The sequence below is a fragment of the Phalacrocorax carbo genome, chromosome 5 (assembly GCF_963921805.1).
Source record: "Phalacrocorax carbo chromosome 5, bPhaCar2.1, whole genome shotgun sequence".
In the NCBI taxonomy this organism is placed as follows: domain Eukaryota; kingdom Metazoa; phylum Chordata; class Aves; order Suliformes; family Phalacrocoracidae; genus Phalacrocorax; species Phalacrocorax carbo.
This window is the reverse complement of record NC_087517.1, coordinates 24,529,760-24,546,625: the sequence shown is the minus strand read 5'-3', so window position 1 is coordinate 24,546,625 and position 16,866 is coordinate 24,529,760.

Genomic DNA, 16,866 nt, shown 5'->3' with positions numbered 1-16,866 from the left:
TGAGAAGCTGAAGGAAAATGGAAGGAAAGCCATCAGGTATAATTGCTGTGAGGAACAGCTTCCTGCTGAGACAGAAGTAGTTTACCATCAGTGCTCTACAAATGCATCCCAACAAGTACAACAAACGTAAAAGTAGATGCATCATAAAATCAAGAGGTAGGAGAAGGCATTTATATAAGCATACTAACATACCACATATAACGGAGGAGAGACAGAACAAAGGGAGAACTGTGGGGGGAAAAAGGAAAACATGGGAGAAAATGGGCATTACACTGTGGTTGAGGAAGAAAGGAGGTGATAGGATATGGCTGGCTGAGGAACATGGGGAGCCTTGAAGAAGGGCGATTCTGATGAAAGTAATTGGCACAGGGAGAAGCTAAATCTTTACAGCAGGGATTTTTTTATCCAGCAGATATACTCAGCAAAATAACTCACTAGTTCCATAAAAAGTGTTACAGTAAAACATGGGACTTTCTCTGATCTAAATGGAAATTCAAGTTCTGTCTAATTCACTTCTGATAGATAAGATTTCAAACCTGTGGCAGGAAGTTTCAGAAGAAAAAGAGGGCGATTACAAACTGCATTCCTTTTAGTTTTACAAGATGCAGGTGCTTATGACCCTTATAAAATGGATAAAATCTCTGTCCTCAAAAGCTACTATTTAGAAATGGTCTTTCAGAGAGGCAAGCAAATAAATAAAAATAAAAAGCCATTAATAAAAAATTCCCTTTGCAAACATTAAAAAGAAGATAAGGTTTTGCAATGCATATGAAGAATGATGAAGTTAAATGTCAGCGCATGAAGCTCACTATCTGTTCCTATCTGTGCAGCTGCTGAAGTAAATAGAAGCATGTTATTTTATGCCTGTGGTGAGCTGTGTCCTAATCTCAGACTCTGGAGGAAAACCAAAGTTAATTGAAGACAAAATACTTTACTCTTAAGAGCTACACAATGGAATGTATTGCCAGATTAAGACATTAATTGTTAAAGCTTTTCAGATCTAGGAAAAATGTCCTCTTTCAAGGAAATTCAGAAACAATGAAGTCAATGTAACTGTTAGAGCAGGGAGCAAACTTAGATGCCCCATGAAAAATTTAAATTTTTATGGATAATATAATATCAGAACGTGTGAAAAGACATAAAGAACCAAGACATGAAGTTCTAACAAACGGTAAATGGACAGTTTGCAAACTAGTTGAATTGTGAATTGTTTATAGGTAACATACCTATTTACTGTGACGTTTCACTTAAAAAATTTAACTGCTAAACTAAGATGGCTTTATGCCATAAAAAGCATATTTATGAGCAGCGTTTCACACATCAAAATGGTGATTTAATACACAGGCTATCTTTGCAGCTGCACAGCAATTCAGAGGCACAATTTGGTGTTATTGAGAGACTGCATAAGCTCTCTAAACTAATGAACTTTGTACCATATGACAGTAAAAGATATTCCTCCAAGTACAAAGCAAAACAAACTACAAAAAAACCCCTAGAACAGTTTGCCAGAAGGACAAACAGCAGGAGAACACAGGTAAAGGTTCTGAATAGACGCCAAAAAGTAGAAGGCACAACAGAGATAAATAAAATACACAGTGAAGATGCAATATAATAAAATACTGTAATTTGGGCTGTCAGCATGAATGTAGTGAGTTCAGAATAGAACAAGTGAGCTTTTATGGGATATTTAAACACAAACTGCCAGAAACTGAGGCTGCTGCTGGTAATACATATTCAAATAGAGCAAACCTGTTATCGGGGAAAATTCTGTAAAATCACACTATAAACTTTTCGGGTTTATTTCTTGGATTTGTCCACAAGGCATCTGTATTGTGTCTTTTGCGGACCTGACATCTGAAGAAGTGATAGCTTCAGTGCCATTTTGACAGTATCATGGGAATAGTTATACCTACATTTACATAGTAAGAATAATTATTTTGTACTGTGAGTATTCCCATGAACAAACTGGATTGTCACAGACTCAACAGGCAGTTGCACGACAGTTAAGAATTTCTAGGATTACCTTCTATGGCATTTTTTCCAAGTGATGTTAACTGATTGGAGCATAAAGGATTTTTGTCGTCTCAGTCCATCAAGGTCTCTGAAATTACTTGGGTATGTGGAGAACCTATGACCGATGGTTGTCCAGTGCTTTAGGGCAGCTATTTTGTTTTCTGCCAGATGGTCTTCTTGGAGCTTTGTGCCACTGGCTTTTCGACCCATTGTTGTAGTGTAAGAGCTACTGAGGATAATATCTAAAAAAGCATTCCTGGCCAATGCTACTTGCAAGGCTGCAGCACTGTCTCAGATTTTTGACCACTATTCCAATTTCCTGTGTTTTGGAATGGGTCTACAAAAGCTAACACAAGTTTGAGAGTTTTGCCATTGTCCCCCAAGTACTTCATGCCTTCTTAAAAGGTGTTTTTTGGGCATGTTGTCTAGCCTGATTTCCAGTGGTACAAGATACAAAGTGGTACAAAGATCTTTCATGGTGCTGTTCCAGCCACCATTCTTAATTGTCTCTCAGAAACACTCCTACAAATTGAGCAAATACGTTTTTTTCTAATAACTATAGAAATAATTCATGTATCTATTTTCATATATGTTTTTAATGTATATAAACAGTTATATTTTCTGCTGTGTTCATTTTTCTTCCATTTATACACAAGGTACCTAGATTTTTCTATAATTTTTGTTTTCCTATATTCAATTTTTAATACCTTTATTAAATTAGTTCCCATCGTTCACTTCTTAATAATCTCTTCCTTAATGCCATTCCATTTCATGCAAAATGTTAATCCTGCATATGAAGAGGCAATAAACGTAACTGTAAAATAAGATTCTATATACAGTTCCTAATGCAATTCCTAGTTTACTTTTCAAGCCAAAAAGAAAAAAAAGCAATTATTTGGTAAAATAGAAGTTATTATAACAAAATAACTTCTGGGAAAAATGCAGGGTTCAGAATAAGATGTTTTAGAAGTTCTTTATTTTTTTGTTTATTTATTGTTTATTTATTATTATTTATTGTTCAATGAATTTTCTGCAAATTTGCAGATATTTAGTAATCTACTCAAAAGTCTTGTCACCAGTTCCAGCTTTTATCACAATTTTGCTGCTGTTCTTTCAATGTTTGATGAGGAAATTACCTGGTACAAAGAGATCTTTGAGAATCAAAGTAAGTAGGGAAAATCTCCCCTCTTTTATTAATTTTATTTTAATAATTGTTTTTTATTTTAATGATTAATTTACTTTAATTGGTTGTATTATTTATTAATATAATTGTCATGGTTTAGCCGGCATCTCAGCCCCACACGGTCGCTCGCTCACTCCCTCACCCGTAGATGGTGATATCAATTGTGGCATACCACTTGGCTGCCTTTGACTCCAGTTCGTATTGAAGTTCTAGCATGTCTGGCACAGCAGCACTCAATGGTGGAGTGACTTCCTTCAGGCCACAACAGTCTACTGTTAGCCTCCACTCTCCATTAAACTTCCGCATTGGCCATATGGGACTGTTAAAGGGTGAGTGGGTCTTACTGTTGACTTCCTGGCTCCTCAGTTGGTGAATGAGCTCAAGGATGAGGATCAGAGAGTCTCATTTGGTGCGATATTGCCACCGGTGCACTGTTGTGGTGGCGACCGGCACCTGTTGTTCTTTGACCTTCAGCAACCCCACAACAGAAGGGTCCTTCGAGAGGCCAGGCAAGATAGGCGGCTGTTTAATTTCCTCCGTCTCCAGGGCAGCTACACCAAAAGCCCACCTGTACCCTTTTGGGTCCTTGAAATACCCTCTCCTGAGGCAGTCTATGCCAAGAATGCACGGAGCCTCTGGGCCAGTCACAATGGGGTGCTTTTGCCACTCATTCCCAGTTAGGCTCACTTCGGCCTCCAACAGAGTTAGCTCTTGGGATCCCCCTGTCACTCCAGCAAAGCTGATGGGTTCTGCCCCTATATAGTTTCATGGCATTAAGGTGCCCTGTGCACCGGTGTCCACTAAGGCTTTATACTCCTGTGAGTCGGACGTGCCAGGCCATCAGCTCCACACAGTCCAGTAAGCCCGGTTATCCCTTTCCTCCACCTGGCTGGAGGCAGGACCTCTCTAGTCTTGATCATGGCAGTCACAACCCACTTCCTGTAAATGTGAATCAAAAGTCCCTCTATTACACTTAGAAATAAAATCAGTGCTTCTACTCCTCTGCCTGGGGAATTGCTTACTGGAAATTGGAGCAGCAGCTTTCCTGGAAGAGCCTCCCTGAGTGATTATTCTTCCTTGCAGTTCACACACTCGTGCCTCTAGGGTCGAGGTAGGCTTGCAATCCCACCTCATCATGTTCTCTCCGTGGTCACGCAGGTAGAACCACAGGGTGGCCCATGGTGCGTATCCTCTCCTTTGAGCCAAAGGATGCTTAATCCTAACAGCTGAGACACTACTCTGTCGAGGTGGGGAGCAGGACAGATCTTCTTTGAGTTGCTGGACCTCTTGGGATAGTTTCTCCACAGCAGAGACGAGCGAGGAAGAGATATTTGTGTCATAATCCCGGAGTCTATCAATCACCTCTGCCACCATTGGTGTCTTGTCATCTTTCCAGGACATTACTGCCAATGAGTTTGCAGGCGAAGATGGTGCGCTCCGTACAAACTTCCGCCACATGGGTCGTGTGCACTCGGCTTCATCTGGATTTTTGGATGACCGTTGATCATCCAGGTCACCATAAATCACCTCAAGCACAGCTAATTCCCTTAGATACTGGATGCCTTTCTCCATGGTTGTCCATTTTCCTGGGCAATCCGTAACATCTTCTTTAAAGGGATACCTTTCCTTCACTCTGGACAGGAGTTGCCTCCAGAGGCTGAGGGCTTGTGTTTTTTTCCCCAATTGCTTTGCCAACGCCCCCTTCCCCAGAAAGGGATCCCAGTTGTTTGGCTTCTTTTCCCTCTAGTTCCAGGCTACTGGCCCCATTATCCCAGCATCGGAGCAGCCAGGTGACAATGTGTTCACCTGAACGACGGCTATAATCTTTTTGCATATCTCGCAACTTGCTCAAGGACAGGGATCGGGTGGTCTCTATTTCATTTATGACTTCTTCCTCCTTTCCTCATGACAGCCCTGCTTTTTCATCATCCCGTTCTAAACGAGTTGACGTCCGCTTCCAATATTTCATCTTGTGTATGGGGGCAACTGATACGGGTACAGGTTGATTCTCTGAGCCAGCTCCAGTACTTGTCATGGGGTTTGAGTGACCGCAATGCCTGTCACTTTGCCTTTCAATCCAGAGACCTCCTCTTCCCCTTGGGAGCACTGAATACTGTTGAGCAGGGCGTGGTACACATGGGCCAGGCCCCAGCATGTTGCAGTTATCTGTGTCTCTCTGGAGTTCCCAGCGTAACAACATACTTTCTCCAAATATTCTACTAGTTTTTTAGGATTCTGCACTTGTTCGGGGGTGAAACTCCAAAACACTGGGGGTGCCCACTGCCCTAGGTATTTGCCCATGCTATCCCACATGCCCTGCCACTCATAAGTATCAAGCCTTGGGGCAGATCTCTGGGTCATATTCTTAAGTTGCTTAGTCAAAACCAAAACAACATGCCCAAAAACTAACAATAAGTGCACCTTAACCACCCAAGGATGTTCAAGATACAAAAAGGTTGTTGTAATAGAGGCACAGACATCATAGAACAAAGTTGCAAAGGTATTATTCTGTATTTCCTCCATATAAAATCTCTCAGAGGAGGAGGTATAATTGCAAATTGCCTCAACAAGGTGGTATCCGAAGTACAGTAACGGTTTCAGCAAAAACCCCAAATACCAGATAAAGCTGAAAACGAGTGTTTGTATAACAAATCTTGTAGGCAAAACACTACTAATCACAGCAGAACACAGCAGACTCAACAAACCAACACCAATCTTTAACACCAACTGCAAAATGGACAACATGGTGCTGTGATCAGCAGCTGTTATTATCGCCAACCCTTGAGCCCCACGTTGGGTGCCAAAAAGACTGTTGTGGTTTAGCGGCAGCTCAGCCCCACGGAGTCACTCGCTCACTCCCCCACCGGTAAATGGGGGAGGGAATCAGAAGGGTAACACTCATGGGTTGGGATAAGAACAGTTTAATAATTAAAATTAAAAGAAACAACAACAGAAATACAATGTAAAGGAGAACGAGAGGCGCAAAGCCCCGGGGGGGGAAGGGGAATGAACCACTGAAACAAACTGTACGCGATGCAGCCCCTCACGACCCGACGTCGCGCCGCAACCTGCCCCCCCTCCATATACTGGTCATGGTGTCACATGGTATGGAATGAACCTGCCATTGGCCAGTTGGGGTCAGCCGCCCCCGCCATGGCCCTGCCCCTCCCAGCCCCCCCCCCTCCCCCCGCCACGCGGCAGAGCGCGGGAAGCTGGAAAGGTAGCCGACCCCCACAGTGAGGAGAATTAACCCCTTCTCAGCCAAAACCAGCACAGTAATTCATCTAATATATCTTATTAATTAATGTAATTAATTATCCATTTTTTCCCCAGAGAAATAGATTTTATTTGGATTGGTGTTTGACATAAGTTTTAAGTATTAGCTAGGTATTTTCAATTATATTTTTACTATTCTTTACCATTTTATGTGCAGTGTCAGGAACATAGTAATTTTCTTTGCCTGTTTTCTGGATTATACCTACTGATTTTCTCTCTTACCATTGGACACATGCTATATTTTCACAGAAGTTTAGTTCCAAGAGCTTATTTTGTTTTCTGCTATGCAGTGTTTTTAGTGGTATTACTGTTCTGCAAGTACATACTTTGTATCTATTATATGCTAACTAGAGGAGCCAAATTTTTTTTCTGTTCATTTTTGCACCTTGGTGATAGAAATTAAAAATCTTTTCTCCTTGGAAGAAACATAAATATGCATAGAACAGCATCTTGATTTTCAAGCCAGCAATTACTAAGGTGTACAAGATGAAATTTTGTATGGCTAATAACTCTGTTTCTAAAGTAATTGGAAAGTAAGGAAACATTTCCACACATGCAGGAATAGCCAAATGACTTAAGAGAAAGCTGAACAGAATTCAAAATAAATCTGCAGTGGAATTTTCCCATCTTCTCAAAATGCTGCCATGGCTTTTAGAACATTGCTTATTTTCATGCATTGTCAGGTTTGGCATTCTGGTTTCTAAACAAAACCAAAATCAGAATTCTAGAAATGTCATGAGACAGGCAGTTTTTAATAATATTTCTAGCTTGATTACAAGCAGATTTCATGGGAATTTCATTATTTAGTTCATTCTGAGGAGATTTACTGTACCATTTGGAGGATTTGTGGTATTTTGACAATTCTGGCCAATATGCAGCCTTTGGAAGTTAAATATTTTTAAATTTTCTCTTTACTGATCTAGTTTGTAATGATACCTGTTGCCTGTTTGGAAATGAGGCCTTCATACTTAAGAGTATGGCAGATCACTTCTCCGTGCATTAGGATTTGAAAAAGGAGATACCATGAAAAGGAACTTGACAGAGTAGCAATAGTAGCAGGAAACAGGGAGATTTTAAAAGCCAGATACTCTTGTGAACCAAAACACAAGTTCTGGAGGCTGCTGAAATGTTCATGAGAAATTTAAAAATACTTGAAATCTGAACACTTTCTTATTTTATTTCATTGAAATTCAAATTATGTTAAACTACCACTTTAAAATGAACATGCAGATGCTCAAATTTTTTTTCCCCACAACCAAATTACCTTCTGATGAAATTCAGTGAAAGCAAAACACTTAAAGGACAAAATGGAATTAGACAAAAATTTGACAGGCCATTTCCAGTTCTTTAGAATCCCAATGGAAAATAACTACAGCAGAGATTGCATAGATGTACAAAAAAGCTGGTGTAGCTGGTGACATTTTGGCTCTATTTCCTGTCTCTAAAAGCTTAGATCTGCACATCGTTATATAAGCAATTACAGGTATACTTTGACATGAGTGACAAATATGGAAACGTGCTCATAAAGTTCTCATAGGATGCTTTTTCATTTTTATAAACTGTTCCATGAGCATTGAATGATGTTTGTAAGTATCCTCCTCATTGAATTTTTTTCATGATTTCTCTGATTTCTGCAGGGATCATGTGGAAGAGAGGGAAATTTCTTCACAAAATGTGAAGAAACTTGGTTTTTGTAAGAAAAAAATCTAAAGAGAGAGCAATTGGCTATCTTGGCAGTTACAGTAGAAATCAGATTTCAGAATGCTCTTAAAATAAGGGTAGAGTTACAAACCACATGAGACCTGGTAGGTGTCTTGTCTTCATGGGCCTCATAACTATACAAGTGTCCTTATTTGTGTTTGCAGCCCACTGTTTTTGTGTCATCCATACATTTCTTGCTGAAGTTTTGCCGAAGGAACACCCAGCAGTTCTCCAGCCTTTGGAAATGCATTTTCCTTTCTGTGGCATGTCAGAAAAGCCACTGGGATTCCTAAACAATAACTGGACTTGCCTATAGCCAGCACAAGGCCTCGCTTTTTCTAGACTGATGGATGTTTCACAGAGGGGAATGAAATAATCTCTGTGGAGCACAAAAAACTCCTCTGTCACCCAGTGTAACTTGTCCCACAGAGCCCTTGGGCATTTTGCCCAGAGGCAGAGTGTTTTGGATCTGAAGTTGCTACCACTTTGGTTACCTCCCTCTTTAGAGAGTGGATTTGGTGTTTTATGTGTGGCTTATACAATGGTAAAACTGGCAGTCTATCACCATAAATGTTTTTGTTTATTTAAGTTAAGGAATGGATGTGAGCACTTTATAAAAACATGCCAGTGACTGCAGGCAGTTTAAAATGGTCTCAGGAGTTACGAGAATCTTAACAGGCACAGAACACATTTTAAGCACATCAATCATCTGTAAGTATTGCTGTAAAATATTGTACAATGGGGCTTAAAACACTTCAGGTACTTTCTGAAGTTATAGCCACGCTGTGTACTTAGAAATGACATTGAGGTGAAATCTCTCGTCTCTGTAGAATTTTGCAGATAGAGGAAACAAATCCTATTTTGCAAAAATGTGAGAGAGTATTGGAACGGATGGATTGATATAATGAAGAAATGTACCTCTTTTAGACCCAGAATCTATACCTTCTCTGTACCCCAGACCTCATTGTAATAATTCTCTGCAATTTGCATGGTATGAAGTAATTTTAATAAGAAAGTGACACAGTAGTAAATTTCATTACATGACATTAAGGATTTCTTTTAATTGTTTTAGCAATGATCTTGTTTTATGGAAAAAATTATCTTTCACTCTAGAGATAAGCAGCAGAAGTTATATATCAAATTTCATAATTTTTTACTCCAGATAACTACAATACATGCTCCCTGAGAATCATTAGTGGTTTAAAATAAGAGAAATGCTATTTAGATTTCATTTTTAAAAAAGGATATTGTACACGGGATCTAAATGAAGTGACTAGAAGTGCAGGATACAAGGATATGGCAAAGACTTATATCTCTTGCTTTCAGGAGGCTGATGTAAATTCTGCTTCAGTATATTTTGTAGTCATGATGTGGTAACTTGAGAAAGCTTTTTAGTAAGCGTCTGATTACCTTTTTCTGATTCTGATTTTTTTCCTGCCTTTTTGTGATTCTGTAGCTTTCTGCTGTTTCTCCAAGGGGTGTAATACCTTGAGATTTTACAACATGCTTCTAACACCAAGCAGTTGCAGTGTTCTCATATTGCAAGACACACAGACTTTACAAGGTAAATAAAGAAGATTCTTTTTGACAGATATGTGTGGACAAAGACATACTAGAAAACTGACATAACCGTAATAATCTCCTCAAATCTTCAACTACACTAAACCAAAACCAAACTGTGTTCAACTATTTTTCCCAATTATCTTGTCTGCTGGATGGTTGTTACTCTGCAGTTTGTAGTTAATCGTATATTGTTGTCTTATTGAGTGTATGTATGTTTTTCTTTGAATACAAAAGGGTGACTCCTAATGCATTAATCTGTAAATGAATGGACAGAACTAATTCCTCCCATCAAGAAGTTTATGAAATCAAGCATAAGTGGTTTACGAGATTAGTAATAGATGATGAAACTTCTCTTAGTAGGATGAACAAAATGCTCTTCAAGGACTGGAATAAAATCTATTGGTGATTTTGGTCCAGTTTCCCAGAGATGTATGCTGACAAAACTACTGTCATTACTGTAGTGAGTACTGACTGGAAGTGTTGCAGCCTCCCCATAGGAACAAAAAAATCTCCTAATGGGACTTCTTCCTGCTGATGGAAATGGCATCTCAGGAACCGTGCAGATACACATTGGATTTTTCTGTAAAAGTTAATATGGACCTTTTTAATAAAAGATGTGCTGTAGGATTGATTTTAGTTAAAATGGTTCTAGTCTGCATAAGGACAGCCAGTAAAATAGGCTTTCCTAGGGTCTAAATAGATTGTTATGTAACAGGAACAAGCTGATATCATCCAGTTTTAAAACAGGGTAATGTCCACATTCAGCATTGTACCAGTTTAGCTTGCATTGCTCATGAACTAAAACTTGTGTATGTCAAATAGAAGCTATGGCAGAAAGACAAAGGAGGAGCTGCAGTATAGAGAAACTTGTCCTGCTTTTGCCCACTCATCTGTCTATGGAGCGCCCGAAATGTTCAATTTTACAGGCTGTCCTGGTGCATTTTGTTTACACTGAAAGCCAGATTCTCTACTAATGTATAAATAGGATGCAGACTCTGCTGATTTAATAAGAACAAGGCTGAATTAACTAAGAACCTGGCGTTAGATGTTCTTAAAACCAGAAGTTTGAGTACATTTGATTTTCATCCTTTTTTCTAAAGGAAAAGATCAATGGTTTATTGCAGCATAACTGGTAAACTTGGTTTTCGTACAATTGATTTATCAGGGTTTCTTGACTAAATAGCCTGAACAAAGAAGGAAGGATTCTGGCCAAAAATATATCTGATAACCTTAGAAAGAATACAAGTTTTTCTTACTCTCTTTATACTACAAATGTAACTGTAATTACAAAGTTGTGCCAGAGGCTGTGGAAGACCATCCTGTAAAGAGAAGTAGAATACATGAATTGGAGAGTTTTAACAAAACAAAAGATGCCTGCCTCAGACAGGGAGACCTTTTTTAAAATGCGGATAAAAGAATCTGAATATTCAAGCATAATGTGAAATTGGAAGTTGTATAGATAGAGCCAAACCCTTCTTTTCTTGAGAAAAAGTTGGCAGAAATCCTTTCTTCTGTCCTTTGTTGACAAAAAAAAAAAAAGAAAAAAAGAGATGTTCAATCTATGGAGTATGATTCAAGAAACAGTAGAAAAGATCCACCAGATAGTCTACATTATAGTAGGCCTGGTAAATATTTTGTCCTGGGAGTTGCTATAGTCGCTAAGTAGGTGTAAATACATAGGAAAATCAGGATTAAGTAAAAGCTAAAACTGTTTTCAAATATTTGCACTTGCTGATGCAAATCTAACTCCAAAGGGAAATACCTTTCAGTAATTAGTTCCAGATGTACTTGTAAAAGTTACAATGAAAAGGTAATTATGTTGTAAATAGTGGAAAGTCTTTTCTTCATCAAAGTGAGAATTCCTTTATTCCTGGACTGATCAGTTAGCTGGGGTAAGAAATCTACACTGGGAAGAGCAATTCTAAACTGTTACTGATTCTCTAAATTACTCTTTCCAGGACAATCAGTATTTGCTCCAGGCAGATCCTCTTTCTGATGAATGGAAACTCTACGCTGAATACATAGACCACATGATTGTAGATGGGCTGTTCAAAGCTATCAAGTGTTCTCTTCAGTATCTGACTGAAAACACTGAAACAATATTTAAATCCGCTCCTTTATTTGAAGTGCAGCTTGTTCTTAATGGCCGTGAAAGGACTTTTAAACCTTCTTTGGACTTAATGTCAATGGCAATTTCTGTGATATTATAGAGGGACTAATCAAAAACACCTATAATACTACATCATGTGTGAACAGATTTGTCAAATACCTTGGAAAAGACCCTTTTCAAGTATAGTTACTTTTGCTATGTTTCGTTTCTTTGTTTGAAGTGTAACAACTGACCCTTTCTTGAGGCATTTGAATGTAGTTGTTTTCCCAGCAGAGTCACCCCTATCCAATATTTTATGACAAGGCGGCTAATATCTCCAGAGAGGCTGTGAGGGTTTTTCCCATCTGTTCACTGTGAGCTGTCATATTCTGCCCTCCTTAACCTCTGCCTCCCTTGTTTTATGAATGCACCCGGTCATTTCCATCAGCCAGCAGCACACATTCTTTGAATGATATTGGCTAGCTTTTTTTGTAACAACTGCTGGTTCAGTTGCCCATTTGAGAGTGCCTTTGTAATACGCACTGAAGTCTGCAGCTTGACGGACTGTCTGCAAAACTGGTTCATGAATTTACCTACTACCTTTGCTTGTGTGTTGTGCACAGGCAGTCTTTGGCTTGACAGTGCATGTATTACTGAGTGTTTGGTGTCAAATGACTTCTATACCTATATTCCAGGCTGGGTATTTCTGAAGAACTGTTTGTTTGTTTGTTTATGATTATTGGCTGACTGCTCTTTTGGTGCCTCATTTCTCATCAAGACACCTGATAATGTTTCTGCTCCCAGATCTGCAAGCATCACTGAGTTTATGTATCCACAAAACTTTCCTTCTCTACAAGCTATGAGGTTAGACCCACAGACAGCAGACAAAAGTGGTTTGTGAATTACAGTGAAACACTTTTTCTAGAGATTTAATGTTAATGCAAGTGGTTTTTTTTCAAAACTATTTTTTGCCAGGCTAGCAGGACATGCAAAAATCTTTATGCAATTTCTTCTTTAGAATTTTTTTATATGAGATGGAAGCAAATATCAGTAAATAAGTAATCAAAATAACACAGTTTATCCAGGGAAAAAAATAGATTAACTGTAAGTTTGTTGCACTGTATAATAGTGAGAACTAAACAAAGGAAAGGTAAAATAACAGTTGAGAAAAGAAGGGATGTTGATAGGACAGAGGAGAATAGAAAAGAAAGCAGCTGGAGAAATGATGATGTGAGGAGATAGCAAAGGAAAAGATAGAAGAGGACAGGAACAAATAGCCAGCCACCCTGGAAACTCTGCTCCTGAAGCTCTTCTGGCTTCTGCCAGCTTGATTTTTCTCCAAACTTCATGGCAACTGATTCCACAATACTCGGAAGCAAGGATGTAAAGGTTTACCAGCACTGCCTGTTGAGTGGACAGGAGGACATACCTGTTCGTTACGAGTCCGTCACTGCTTGGCTGGCTCCTTTTAAGCTAGGACCAAAGAGAAAACAGTGGAAATAAAGGTCCTAACCTGCTTTTCCAGTCACACAGAACCATGTTCGCGTAATCTGTGCTCTGTGGATGTTGAATTTCCTTTCGTCTTTCTCCAACAGGTGATGCAGCCTGTGGAAATGGAAATTGTGTTATGAGCAACAGGCAACAGCTTGTATTTGTAAACTATGCTTCACTGGTACCCTTAGAAGCAGGAAGGGCCCCTAGTTTTGACTCTGGGCTTTAGTGAGTCTTTGCCAGCAAAACAGTATCTTCGACCCCAGTGTTAGAAAGGGTGGGGTTTGTGAGCCTCACTGACTCTCTACTAGCCATAGCAGTCCAGCCAGCTGAGATATTTTCATCATCTCTCTAAGGGATTAGAAATATGTTCATGGGCTAAAGAAAACTCTTGGTGGACTCCAGATTCCAATTTTTTGAGCTCTACTGGAAAGTGACACTGACGGTCATAAGAGTCGAATCACAACACATCTCACTAGCAAGCATTTTAAGTTAAATCAACATATTGGAGGAAGTGAGTAATTACAAGTGCAGTGTTTTGTGTCTGCCTGATGACACTAGGTACTTTGTATTTTTTATGTTAGTATGATGTGTGAAACAGAAATTAGAATCCTTGAGAAATATGTATCCAAGCAGTCATTTCCTATTAACTTGTTTCTAGAAGCAGATAGGAAACTTGCCGCTAACTGACAAGTTGTAATTGTCATTGCCATCAGTACAATATCTTGGATCTTGGCATGTGACTTGACTTTAACGACATCTTTTCTTTCTTCAATTTAATCTTTGCCTCCACCGCTTTTTCACTTTCAGGTGTTCATTTAGCATGACATAGATCAGACGGATACCCTGGGATATGTAAGTCAAGTAGATATTAAGAAGAGGAACTTGGTCACTGTTTATGTTCTGGAGCACTTTAACAAATAATGGTACTTAAAGGATGGATGATAAAATTGGCTGTGTGAAGCAGTTTCTGCTCCATAGACAATTTCTTAATAAAGGGGAGCTGGAATTCTATGAAAAGTATGAGCTTCTGAAATGTTCATGAGACTTAGTGCACTCTAAAGAGCAGGTATTTCCATTTTTTGAAGAGGTTTCTTTACTTTTTTTCTTGTGCCTATTAAGGAAATATAAAAAATTGCTTTATTTTTTTGATTTGTTTAAAAACCAGTGTTCGTAATGTTTTTTTTTCTTTAGGGCCAATATTCCAAAGAAGTTTGTGAATCTTAAAATCAGAAGGTTTTTTTAATAGTTGTTTCAAATCAAGTTGACCATAAGCCTTTTAAATATAATTGGTGAATTTAATTTAAAAATGGACCTGAATTTTTAAGGAAAACAGCTTAGGCTTAGTCAAGCTTCTCTGGTTTCTGTTTCATATATATTTTTACGTATACATACATACATACACACACACACATATATATAAAATCCTTCTCTGCATATGTATATATATACTTGTATTTAAATTCAGACAGATGGACTGAAGGATGTCTTTAAGTCCTTTCCATCCCTTTTAGTTATGAGACAATAGAGATGTTTTTGCAGGCTTTGGTCTCCCTGCTGCCTTGGATGTGTCCTTGGGACAACACGCATAACTTCTTTAGCCTTAAATTTCTTCTGGATAAACATCAAGTTCACAAAAATGTTGATATTTTTAAGGTGTTCATAATATCTTAGAAATAGTTATTTCTTCTTTGATTGATGTGGGCTGGATTTTTAGTCATTACTGTATTAAGGACTTTTAACATTTCTGTGTCATCTTTGGTATAAATTTATATCTAAAATGCACTTCAGAATGGCACTTCTCACCATGCTAAAAAACTAGAGCAGGACTGTTTAGAGCATGAGAGCTGGTGTCTAGATTGAAAATTGGCTGTGAATGGTATTCTGAAGATCTGTTCTGTGGGAGAAGAGCTCTTTGAAATTAGTGGTAATCCTGGACTCTTCTAAAAGATGGATGTGGATCACAGTGCTGTACCCATCCCCTCAGATGCCCACCTGAACTATTTCCTGCTGTCAGCCAGCATACCCCTGCCCCGGCTCTGCAGCACTGAGATCCCAAATAGCGTTATTACTCGAAATATGTGCGGTAGATGCAGAAAAGGAAGAGACGGTCAAGTGTAAATAAGTCCATGATATTTCTCAAAAATATCTTATTGTAAGCGTGAAATTAATTTTTCTCTTGTTTAGAAAGAGAAAAAAAGAGCCCACCAACCAAGCCTTGACACAATGCTTCTACATTTGATTTGATTGCATTTACTTGTTCATTAATGTAATTGATGTGTGTGGTTTGCTTTAAGTTTTCAGGTGCTCTGTGCTAATTAACTTGACATTTTCCTATGTTACATATTATTAGTTTTATTGACTGGAGAGGCTCATTCATGAAACTGGAGACAGGTTTGACTAAGACAGTATGAGGAGAGTGCACAGGTCTGAGTGAAATAATGGGGCATCCAATGGCTATACAGGACCAGGAATCCATAGATAGCATTTTCAAAGTCTTAAAACTGACATCTTTAGAATTTGTGGATAGCAGCTGCCAAAACCGGGGGTGGGGATCCTATGCAGAACTGGGGGTAAGGGTTCAACATAACATCTATAAAACTTTGGCTCACACTTAAATAGGAGAAAGAATAAAAATAACCCTAAATGAGCTTATATAATTTTTTTGAACAGCTGTTTACCTCGAACAGTTCTTTTACTGGATATATTTTTAAATATAGAATGATATCTGCCATCTGTTCCTAATTCTAAAGGTAAAAACTCTGTTCACTTAATTGGGTCTAGAATAGGGACATTGTAGATTTTTCTTAGAGTTCTCAAGTTTCATTCAAGAGACTTAATGAGAAGTGTTTATCAACGCTGAACCATCATTGTCCTCCCAGGAATCAATTGAAATGTTAGGAGAAAAACATATTTGTAAGTGGGAGGTAGTGTTTTCACTAGTCATAAGCTAAAGGCAGTTTTAAAGGCAATTTTAAACTATGGATCTCCTTTATTAATGAAACATAGATTTTAAGGCCAGACAGGATCACTAGTTTATGTGGTCTGCCTTCCTCAGAATAGGATTTCCAGACTGCACAAATATGTCCTAGAAGGCACATCTGGAAACTTTTGCTTTTATTTTTATGTTCATGCTTGCATTTCAGTTAAACCTGGGACAAAAATAATTTTTGAAACATGAACATTTCTGGTTAAATGAAAATTACTTTCCAACTGACCTTTGCTAAGAAACTCAGAGGGTACATTTTATTTTAGTTGTCATCCTTAAGACCTGGCAAACAGCTACTGTAAAGGTCTCAGTTCTGCCTCTATCCCTGAAATAAAAAGTTCTATACGTACCCTGAGGCAGGTTAAATCCTGATCCTGTGAAAAACTACTGAGTAGTCTTAATCTTGCAGGATCAAGGCATTCCTTGTTTATGCAGGTAGGTCAGGTAATTAGCAGCTTAATTACTTTGCTTGTGTGCAAACTGTTAGGGTCCTGAGTGCACTAATAGGTCTTTAATGATCCTGCCTAGCCCCACCTGGGGGCTCCACCCCACACCCAGGGG